We start from the raw sequence: 9,631 nt of genomic DNA, 5'->3' as shown, positions 1-9,631 counted from the left end.
CCGCCAGGCTGTGTGACATTGAAGTGCCTGGTAGGTCCCAGATGGGAAACGTGTACAAGCTGGGTGCAGCCAAATGGGCACCAAAGGGAGGAGGGCTCCAGGGTGAAGACATTAATATGCTAGTAAAACGAAGGAAGGTTATGAGCGTTGGGAGAGGATCTGGAAAGAACAGAGTGAAAAAAGGAGAGCTAGGTTTGGAGGAAGGAAGTGAGGTAGCGGCCCTGGCATCTGTAAGTGTCAAGGCTCCCCTGATGTAGCCATATGGTTGCAAGCCACACACATAGCTCAAAAGCTTCCAAGTGTAGACCACAGCATAAATAACATCTTACTCATTGCTTTAAAGGAGGTAAAGTACTTGATATCAGTTTTATTTCACCAATACTCACTTCTAAAATTTTATCAATTTTATCTTCTTGGCTTGGAAATGAAAGTGTGTAACTGACTCACATGGACAGGGGTGATGGAAATAACAAACTCCTACTATAAAAAGGACACAGTGCTTGGATGAATAAAAAATTGAAACCCTGCCACAATTAAACCTTTATTTCAAATATGCTGTGCAATTGCCACTTACCCCACAGCCCTCCTCCTTCGACGGGCTAAGCAGTGGAGTTCTGAAACACAAAGCAGCATTTCTGTGTAGAAGTTACAAAGGGGTTAAAAAGAAGACTGTATTTCACTTGCTAATCCTAGGTCTTTGTCCAAGAACTGCTCTGGGTTTTTTAGCTAGAATAAATTAAGTCACTGGCAGAGGACCACCTGCTGAGAAAGCAGGCTTTGTTTTATTATGTTCCCATGTGCGTGCAGTGTTCCTCTTTTGTCACACGATGGAGCCATCGCGCAAGGGTACAAAAGCACCATCTGCAATCACAGTTTTGGAGTCCTTTCTCCTCGCTGATGAGCTCTGAGCATCAGGAAGGTGAGGGTTTGGAAGAAGCGCCATCTCAGGGCTAAAGGACAGGACTGTGAGCTTTGTTTCACTTGAGCGTTAGCTGCATGCAAGTGCACCGAAAAGCACGGTCCTTACAGGCTTCTGCAAGGGTTAATCTTGGCCAGATTTCCAACTGTTGATGCAGCGCAGCATCTCTTCCCAGGGCTTCTCTCGCTGCTGCTGCACTAACAGAAATACCTCCCGTAGGCAGTGCTCGCAGGCTGGGGTATCGGGGTCCTGCTGGCTGTTCCACGGGCTCAGCCTGCGACTCTGGGCATGGTGTTGTTCATTATTCATGCCTGGGCAGTGCCCAAGTGTGCTGTGCCAAAACTAGTTTGGATATAAAGTAAGAGACATGATGGGCAAGAACAGTCGTGACCAGCAAAGATCACGTTGGTTTTATTTGTCCCTTGTTTTTGTGTAGCTGCTATGAAAATCGGCTGATTTTTCTACTTATCTGGGGGTGGGGCATGATGCTTGATTTCTCTTGCTATTGTGGGTAGAAATGCCAAAAAAGATTACGGTGTAAGATGGTAGAAATTATTTTGCTAGTTTAGAAAGAAGTTATTTATCCTTTTCTTACCTGCTGGGAGGAGACAAGGTACTGAATACTTTCCTTCGAGTTTGAAATGGATCAGTAACTTTCTATTTGTTTACTTCTTGATGTGGGTCCGGGGCTGCTGGATAACAGAAGGCTCCTTCCAAAGCTTCTTTTATGCATTAAAACATAACAGTATAATAAAGGAGTACTTTGAGAGATTTCCATATCATTATTACTGAACCATTAAATGTCTACAGTGATAATAGCTATACTGGGACTGTATAATCTTTGTGTGTTACAGACTTGTAAGGACACTTGTCTTGAGGTGCCACAATTGCTTTTCTGCTTGAAACAGATTCTAGCCATTCAGGTGGAGAACAGCTTTTGTGTCCTAAACAGTGTTTGCAAGCATGGAAAAATGATTTTTTGGGTTTTTTTTATTTTTTCAGCGAAATGACTGCTTGATTTTTTTCAATAAGGAACATACAAAAGTGCCACTGTACTATTGTTGGCAGTGCTGACGTTTGCTGCTGTATGATCAGTGAAGTACTCTGCAAATGGTTAAGGTTTCCAAAAAGGAAGATATTTCTGTTACTGTATCTACACTGTAAGATTTAAGTCACAGGGAAGTGGAAGTGAAACCTGACTTGCTATGGAGTGGCACTGATTTGTATTCACATACTTTTTTTTAAAGTATCAAAGGTTCTTGGAAGGGGGTTTTTTGTGACTTTAAGGTCTGGAAAATTTGTGAAAGAAAGTGTGTCCCTGTGACCTTCTCAGAGCTTTTAGTGTAGGAGAGCCCTCTAGCAAACCCCTTGACAGTTCTTCAAGAGAATTTGGGAAGAATAAATAAAGCCACACCGAGTGCCTAAGCTGTATTGCCATCCCTTTCCTCCTGAAGAAGGACACTGATTTTTTTGTACCTGTTTCTAAAGATGGTAACAAACGAAAATGGCAAAGTCTGTTTTGTCTTTTTTAGGCATCTTTTAATACAAGCATAGAATGGCAAGAGGTACAGGCTTGCAACGACTTTCCAGCAGTGGGTGCTTGGTCCTTTCTAGGTATAGTGTTGTTTGTGTCAGAAGAGCCTTATTCTGACACGTAGTTCTGGGGCTTCTCTTTTAAGATTGGTGGAGACCAACTTCTGCCCCAAAGCAATTGTCACTGGTTTGATTACTTTTTGTAGAAGTGGGATTCAGAACTGCTTCTTGAAAGGGGAAGTTCCACAAATGATCTGATCTGAGTGAGACCTCTTCTCGTGGAAGCTGCTGCAGAGCCTGGGCCCTCTTTTTCTAGCAGGGAAGTGGTTGTAATGCCTTTTCAGCTCTTCCCCATAAAGAGAGGACAGGGGTCTTTCTGCTGATAGCTGGTGGAGAGGATTTTCAAAGCAAGCAAAGAATAAAAGGAGAGGGAAATTGGGGACGTGTCCCCTGTTAATTCATTCAGCAGCTGAGTTTTCTGTTAGGTTCAGGAGCTCCTGCTTTTATTTCTACAGCCTCTACTTGAGGCATTGGTTCTGCAGGCTTTCACAGAGCTGTGCTGGGGCTTCTCAGGAACAGGAGTGGAGGTCTGGGATGCAGTCAGACTATTGTCAGGGCTCTTTGCTGATGAGATGACTTTGTTAATGAGCTGACTTTGGGTAGGAATCAGCAGCTTACAAGAAGGAAAGAAGCTTGTGGAGCTGAAAGCAGAGCAGCTTTGAAAACCAGGCTGTTCCTCGTTTTCAGTGCATCTTAAACATCCGTTTCTTTATTTGATGTACTACAAGCACCTAGAAACCTCTTTTGGTGGCGGGCCTCCACGTGTGCAGCAGTGTGAACTGCAAGCGGGCGCTTGCTGTCCTAACGCACTGCCAGCTGTGAGAGACGGTGGGTGGGAGAAGAAACAACAATCCGGGGAGAAGTGATTGATTTGTGTTTAGTTTTTCACGCCAGTTTTAGAGCAGTGTGTGGGAGTTCCCTTCAGTAACCTCGGGGAATAGTATTGTTGGGTTGGGGTTTTGTTAATATCCCAGGAAAAGAAAGGAAGAATAAATGACCATGTTACAAAAAAATCAAATTTTCACGTTGGGGCACAAAGAGGGAAATCCATAAAAGACAATTTGATCAACTACTGCCATCGGTAAATTATGTGGCCTGCGCAGACAAAGCCTCAGCTTTATCGGACAGTGTATTAACTCATGGAGGGAAGGCTGATTTATTACTCTTCATCCAGCCAGTAACTGTCAGCCCGTAATCCCCTGAAGGGAAAGTAGCCATCCGTGCTTATCACTTGAGGAGAGACAGTAGAACAAACAGATGCTGCTTTTAGCCTGGCAAAAAATGTTGCCACTTGAGCACAACTGGTCTGTCCAAACGCAAGTGGCCGCTGCTTGTTCCCGTCCATGAGGCGCAGGGGTGCAGTTGATTCTGAGCACCTGGGAGCGGCTTTGGTAAAGCCGAAGTAAAGCTTTACCCGAGTAAAGCTCGGAGCTTTGGTGTGGCTTTGTTCCTGCATCTGCTGCAGGTCACCTGTGTGCTTTGCTTGCCGAGGCCTTACCTTCTTCGGCCTCTGACACGGTCTTGAGTCTTCCCTGGAGGGGACTCGTGAGGTTTGCACAATGTCTGTGGGTACCTAGGTGAACTGAGATTATTTTTTTTTAATGCTACAGAGCTGAGTGATACAGCATTATTGGGTTTATTCACAATATTTCAAGTGATAACCAGACAATATGTAGACTGACAGCATAATTTCTGCCCCTTTTGTCCTCCCACCAGACGTATGTGAAACTTGCTATTGTTTTAGTGTACATTTTACTTTCTTTTCTGGGATTTGTTAAGACTGCTCAGTGTTTTCAGGAGACAGCTATGCAAATGTGAGCTGCTACTACCTGATTTCTTCAGACTGACATTTTAAAATATGTTCATTACAGTTTTCATAACCTAAGCCCATAATAATGAGAGCCTAGACTATGTGCCTCCTGGTACCACATGCAAAGGAAATGTGTGTCTAAGAAACCCGTTATTAGCAGCTCGTATTTTGTTTGTGCAGTGACATCTAAGAGACTTTCTAAGCAACTTATTTTCCCTTGCTGTAAAGGCCGGTTTCTTACTGCAGCAAAAGGCAAATCTGTTCTTCAGATCTCAGCCTGTGCTGTATCATCTGGATGAGGAGAAACCTGGGGAGGAGAAATACTTTTGTTCCTGAGCCATGGAAACTTCAGCTGGAAATCTCCATTGACCCATATGCCCTTTCCCTGCAATAGCTAGGGATTAGCATCTATCACAGTATTTCTGCCTGCACGTCTGCCCTAAGCTGCCATTTCTTTAGAGAAATGCATCACCAGAGAAAAGCATCACCAGACCTGTTGCATCCTGTCTATTAGCAAGGGGACTGTCCCAGCAGCTCTTGTTTGAGGGGAGGCTCTTAGCATACTGAGAGTTGGCAAGGCCCATTAGTGTGAGTGGTAAGAAATGGTAGTGTTTAACTTGCAAGGTCTGAAGTTTCAATCTGTTCTTTCTATTTAAATGTAATGGTATTATAGCTGGGCTGCGTATCCACAGAGCCTGGATGAACTGCATTAAATGCTTCCTCCTGGCACTCTTCCATTCCTGTTTTTGGAGAAGAATATGTAGCTGTGTTGTCTTAACACAGGCAGTATCCGGAAGATGGGTTAACCTCTGCATGCAGATCCAGGGTGTTGAGTAGTTGTGGTACGTGCATCTTTTTCCCTGCCATACTGTAGTAGTGGTAATGTTTAGAATTAGCTTCTACACACGATTCCTAGGGACTTACTTCGGAGGGCAGAAATGTGCCCTTAGAGCTCATGGCACTTTTCATCTTCAAAGTGCATTATAATCATTAATAAATTAATTAGGCATTCTCCTCTTCCTTTCTGCTAACAAGGTTTATTAAGCTGAATGTATTTATCTTTGGGCAGCTTCTACAAGCAATTGAATGAATGATTTTCCTAATAACTTTAATAGCAAAGACATGAAAGGGAACAGGGATGATGAGAAGAACAAGAGGCCAAGGTAAATAAAGCTGCACTATGAAAGGAGAGGAGTATTTTCATTCTAGGTCTAACTCCACCTCCCCCTGCAACTCCCAGCTGGCAGCTGTGCAGCCTTTGTTGCTTCTGTCTCCCCTAACCTACATGTAATTGCACATCTATGCAACATTTATGCTAGCACACACAAATGCAAAAAAAGAAGGTTGTGGATGACTGGGACCTGCAGGAAAGGAGAACATGAAAATAGCTTGCAATTGCAAGGTGAAAAAGCCTATATGAAAGTTTGTCTTTTACATATGCTTACAACCTTTTAGGTGTTTTTATGAGAACCAGTATAATCTAGCAGAGTATTTCACAGTGGGTAAGTTGTAGGACCCAGGAGGTGGAGGACCATTATGAAAGACTATGTTGGGGGTTTAAGGCATTGAAAACTCTAATGTAAAGCAAATGAAATCTTGCTTTCCTTCTCCATCTTTACCCCTCAAGCATTTTCTGTTGTGCCCTGAAAGCACATACAAATACATAGTATATGGATGTTACCATACATATGCTGTTTTGCTCCTACTCTCATAGTAAATGTTGGGGGAAGGACATAAAATGTTTGCACCAAATAAGGACATGCCCCCAAAAAAGCTCTGAGAGTCGGTGACTTCGTTTGGATCCTGCACTGTGAGTTTAGTGATTTGCATCTTAGATAGTGCTCTGCCACTTGCTAAATGATTTCACCTCTGTCTTCTTCCTGTCTTGTTTATTTAGATTCACAAGCTTAAGACCAGGAGGGACTACTAGATGATCTGGCCAGACCTTTTGCGTATCGCATCACAGTCCATTGAGCTTGACATAGTCACTGCTGTAGCGAGCTCAACAACCTGTGGGTAGTTGCAACATATGTTCCACAAAGCCAAATTTTTGACATTAAGCTCTTCAGCACAGGAGCTGTGTTCTACCCATGCTTTAAGTAGAGCTTCTCAGCAGTGTTATTAAACCAACACCAATGCCAAGCGAAACAACAACAAGAAGGGTAATACTGATAAGTTTAATTATAATAAAATATGTTAATATTTTATTGGTTAAGCTTGCAAAGATTTTTTTAAACTCTGAAGCCAGCCACTATATATGAACTGTAGCCTTCAGAAAGGAGATTGAGAGGTGGCTTTTCAAATCCATTATGCAAATACTTCTGCAAGGCGACAGACCAGGTATTAGAGGGCTCTTTAATGCAGTGGAGAAGGTTGTGACAAAAAAACCCAACATAGCTAGGAGCTGTTCTCCAGCAAACGCAAATTTGAAGTAAGCTGCAAATAGTTATGTTATTGAGCTCCATACAGCAGTAAGGGAGTAAAATGTTACAGCTGATGGCATACAGGATAAATGCTATGAGTCTGAAATGTAGATTTTATTAAACATGGAGAATCAGCCCTGTTCTTATATCTCTTAATTCCTAATTTAAAGTTCAAGCAGTCTGCCTGTGCCACTTTGATGGAAAGCGGCTTGCCAAATGGAGCAAATATTTTTTTTTTTTGGTACGAATTCTTTCAGCTAATGTGGATTTGATGCTCCCACAGCTTCACTCAAACTCTGTCAGACCAGGAAGATATTTGTCAGCATCTTCTTTTACCAAAAAAAGCTAACCTAGTCTGAAATCTTGAGGGAAGAAAACCTCGACTTAAACTAGAAGTGTTTGTGACAGGACGGGGTCATAGCAATGGAAGGATCCTTCTTAACCGCCTGCCTGGTCATCGGAGGAGCTCATCTCTTCCCCTTGGCACCTTTAGCCCTGTAGAGTTTGCCGTGGACTGCCTGCAGGCCGCAAAGGGAGCGGGGGAGATGCACAAGCACACTGGGAAGCGACCAGAGTTTATTTGCTGCGATGGAGCAGTGCCCACCACCACCGCTAGCAGTCACTTCTTACAGCCCTCGGATGGAGGAGCCGTGGCTGGTTCCACTGAAGCAGCGTTAGGGCCTTATCGATCTCATTGCACCCTGTCAGAGGTTACTTCCTCCACAGTGGAAGCAGAGCTGTGGTCTCACCTCAGACCCTGCAGCTCCGAGCCTGACCCATTACCCCAAAGCACTGGGGACGACGGTTTAAAATAAAATGCCAAGTTGCAGAGAAGCTAACACACTTCTGCTCTCTCTGGCCCCTGCTGTGGGGCAGTGGTCTTTGGCACACAGGCAGGACAATGCTGGTGAAACTTGGGGTAGTATCTGAAAGAGATGCAGCTAAGTCTGACAGAGTTGCTCCTGAAGTCCCAGGGCAGTGCTGGTCCTGCACGCTCAGGCTGGAGCTCAGCCCTGTCCAGAACCTCCCGCCCTGCCCAGGGGTATGTGTGGCTGTGCTGCCGACGGAGGCACTCGCAGCGCCAGCGGGCAGACTAGCTCTCAGCTGGTTTCCCCCAAAGCTCAAAGTCAGGCTTCAATCCTGGCTGCTAATTGCCTTGCGTGGGGGTGCTGTCTTCCCTTCAGCCCTTATTACCCTGGCACCACAGGTACTGCCATCACAACTACCTTGATTAACGCTGGCCAAAGCACAGCCAGAAGCACGGCTGTCATACCTCTGATGGCAAAGCAGACATGCCTTGGCTTTAAAGCCTTGCCTTGGGCTTCAGCACAAGAATGGAATCTCTTTCTTAGAGCAGTGTGGGAGTTGCTCAGTAAGAGTGAGAAAGGAGGGAGTGAAACTGCACTGGAGCAAAATGAAGTTTATGGTTGCAGGGCTTGTGATGCAGTTTCCTCTTTGTAGCCAGAGCTGAGCTTTCAACCTGGTTCAGTGAATGAGATGAGCCACTAAGGCTTCATTACTTTAAGGTGCAGTGATAACACCCTGTTGTTTGGGAACCAAACAGGTTGGGAGTTCATCCTTTCGGGACAATCTTAAAAAGAAACATTCACAGGTTCAGATGCAAGTCTGTTTCAGGGCGTTGTTTCAAATCTAGTAGGAAATGTTCAAGTGGAAAGCATGCAGGAAGACAGCAAAGTAGAAATCCCCAGCGCAACTCAGTTCAAAGTAAGGTCTGCACTGCTGTTTCTATTTATAGTACTTCAAGAATGTGTTTATTTTCTTATTAGAAGAGACAGCTGGGATGAGAATAGCAGTGTGGAACAGAACAGGTTAAGACAAAAAAACACTGCTGCTTCTTACTTTTCTTTTGGAGCCCAAGACTGCAGGTGACCAACACCACAATGAGACTAATTTCTTGCAGCTGACAGATGTTAGCTGGAGTGGTGGATTTCTAGAGCTTTGAAAAGCAGGTCTTGAAGATTGCATGGCATGTGTTACCATGTGGGTGGTTCCATTCTCCGTGCCTTGGATTGCGACAGAATGTGCTACTCTTCCCTGTCATGGTGTTTTGCACTAACTACCCAACTGTGGCCTGTAAGTGATGGCAGCATAAGCTGGGATGTGGCAAGTGAGGGCTCCTTGTGTTGTAGCCTTTGTATAAGGTAATGTCTTCCACAGCTCTTTGACTGATCAAAGGTTGAGGTGGCTTTGTGCTCAGCTTTTGTGGATACTAGGCTCATGGGCCTTCACCTTGCCCAGGTTCTAATCCTCGGTGCTGGGTAGGGTCATCTCTATCAGGCTTATCCTCCTTGGTAAGTGCTGTATCTCAGCATCTGCAGTATTTCACCCCTTTATGTACTTCCTCTGCATAGTGATTACAGAAATAATTTTTGACTTCTGTACAACATTCCTTAGGTTCCAGAAATGCAGGCTATTATTATGATTGTTAAAGAAAAGCAAAGCTGCAGCTCAGTACCGGGTGTGAAATATTCCCCTGGTCAGATGTGGTAACTATGTCCATAACTCTCAGGCTTCTGAGATGTTAAACTGGTCTGAGAAATGAATGTGGTGTCTAAGATCACTTTAGGGGAAGCCAGCCTCTATAGCAGACTACCTAGCAGCTTCACCTGCTCTAAATGTTTCAACTTTTTGCAGCTCTCGCTTTCAATGCACATCTTCTGAAATGCCTTCTCTTTCTCTGATTCTGCTGAAAACAGTTTCCAGGGGTCTTCTGCATCAGCATGAAAATCATAAGCCCTTCCACTTGTCAGTCTGATGACTGCTTTTCTTTTACACGCCGTCTGCATGAAGCCATGCCACTGTGTTAATCCTTTTGCTCCTCCTGTCTTGGGTTGGGTATTTCCACAGCTAAGAATTGATCAAATG

The sequence above is a fragment of the Pelecanus crispus genome, chromosome 3 (assembly GCF_030463565.1).
Source record: "Pelecanus crispus isolate bPelCri1 chromosome 3, bPelCri1.pri, whole genome shotgun sequence".
NCBI lineage: Eukaryota > Metazoa > Chordata > Aves > Pelecaniformes > Pelecanidae > Pelecanus > Pelecanus crispus.
The sequence above is the reverse complement of the archived record's forward strand: the minus strand, read 5'-3'. Positions refer to the sequence as shown.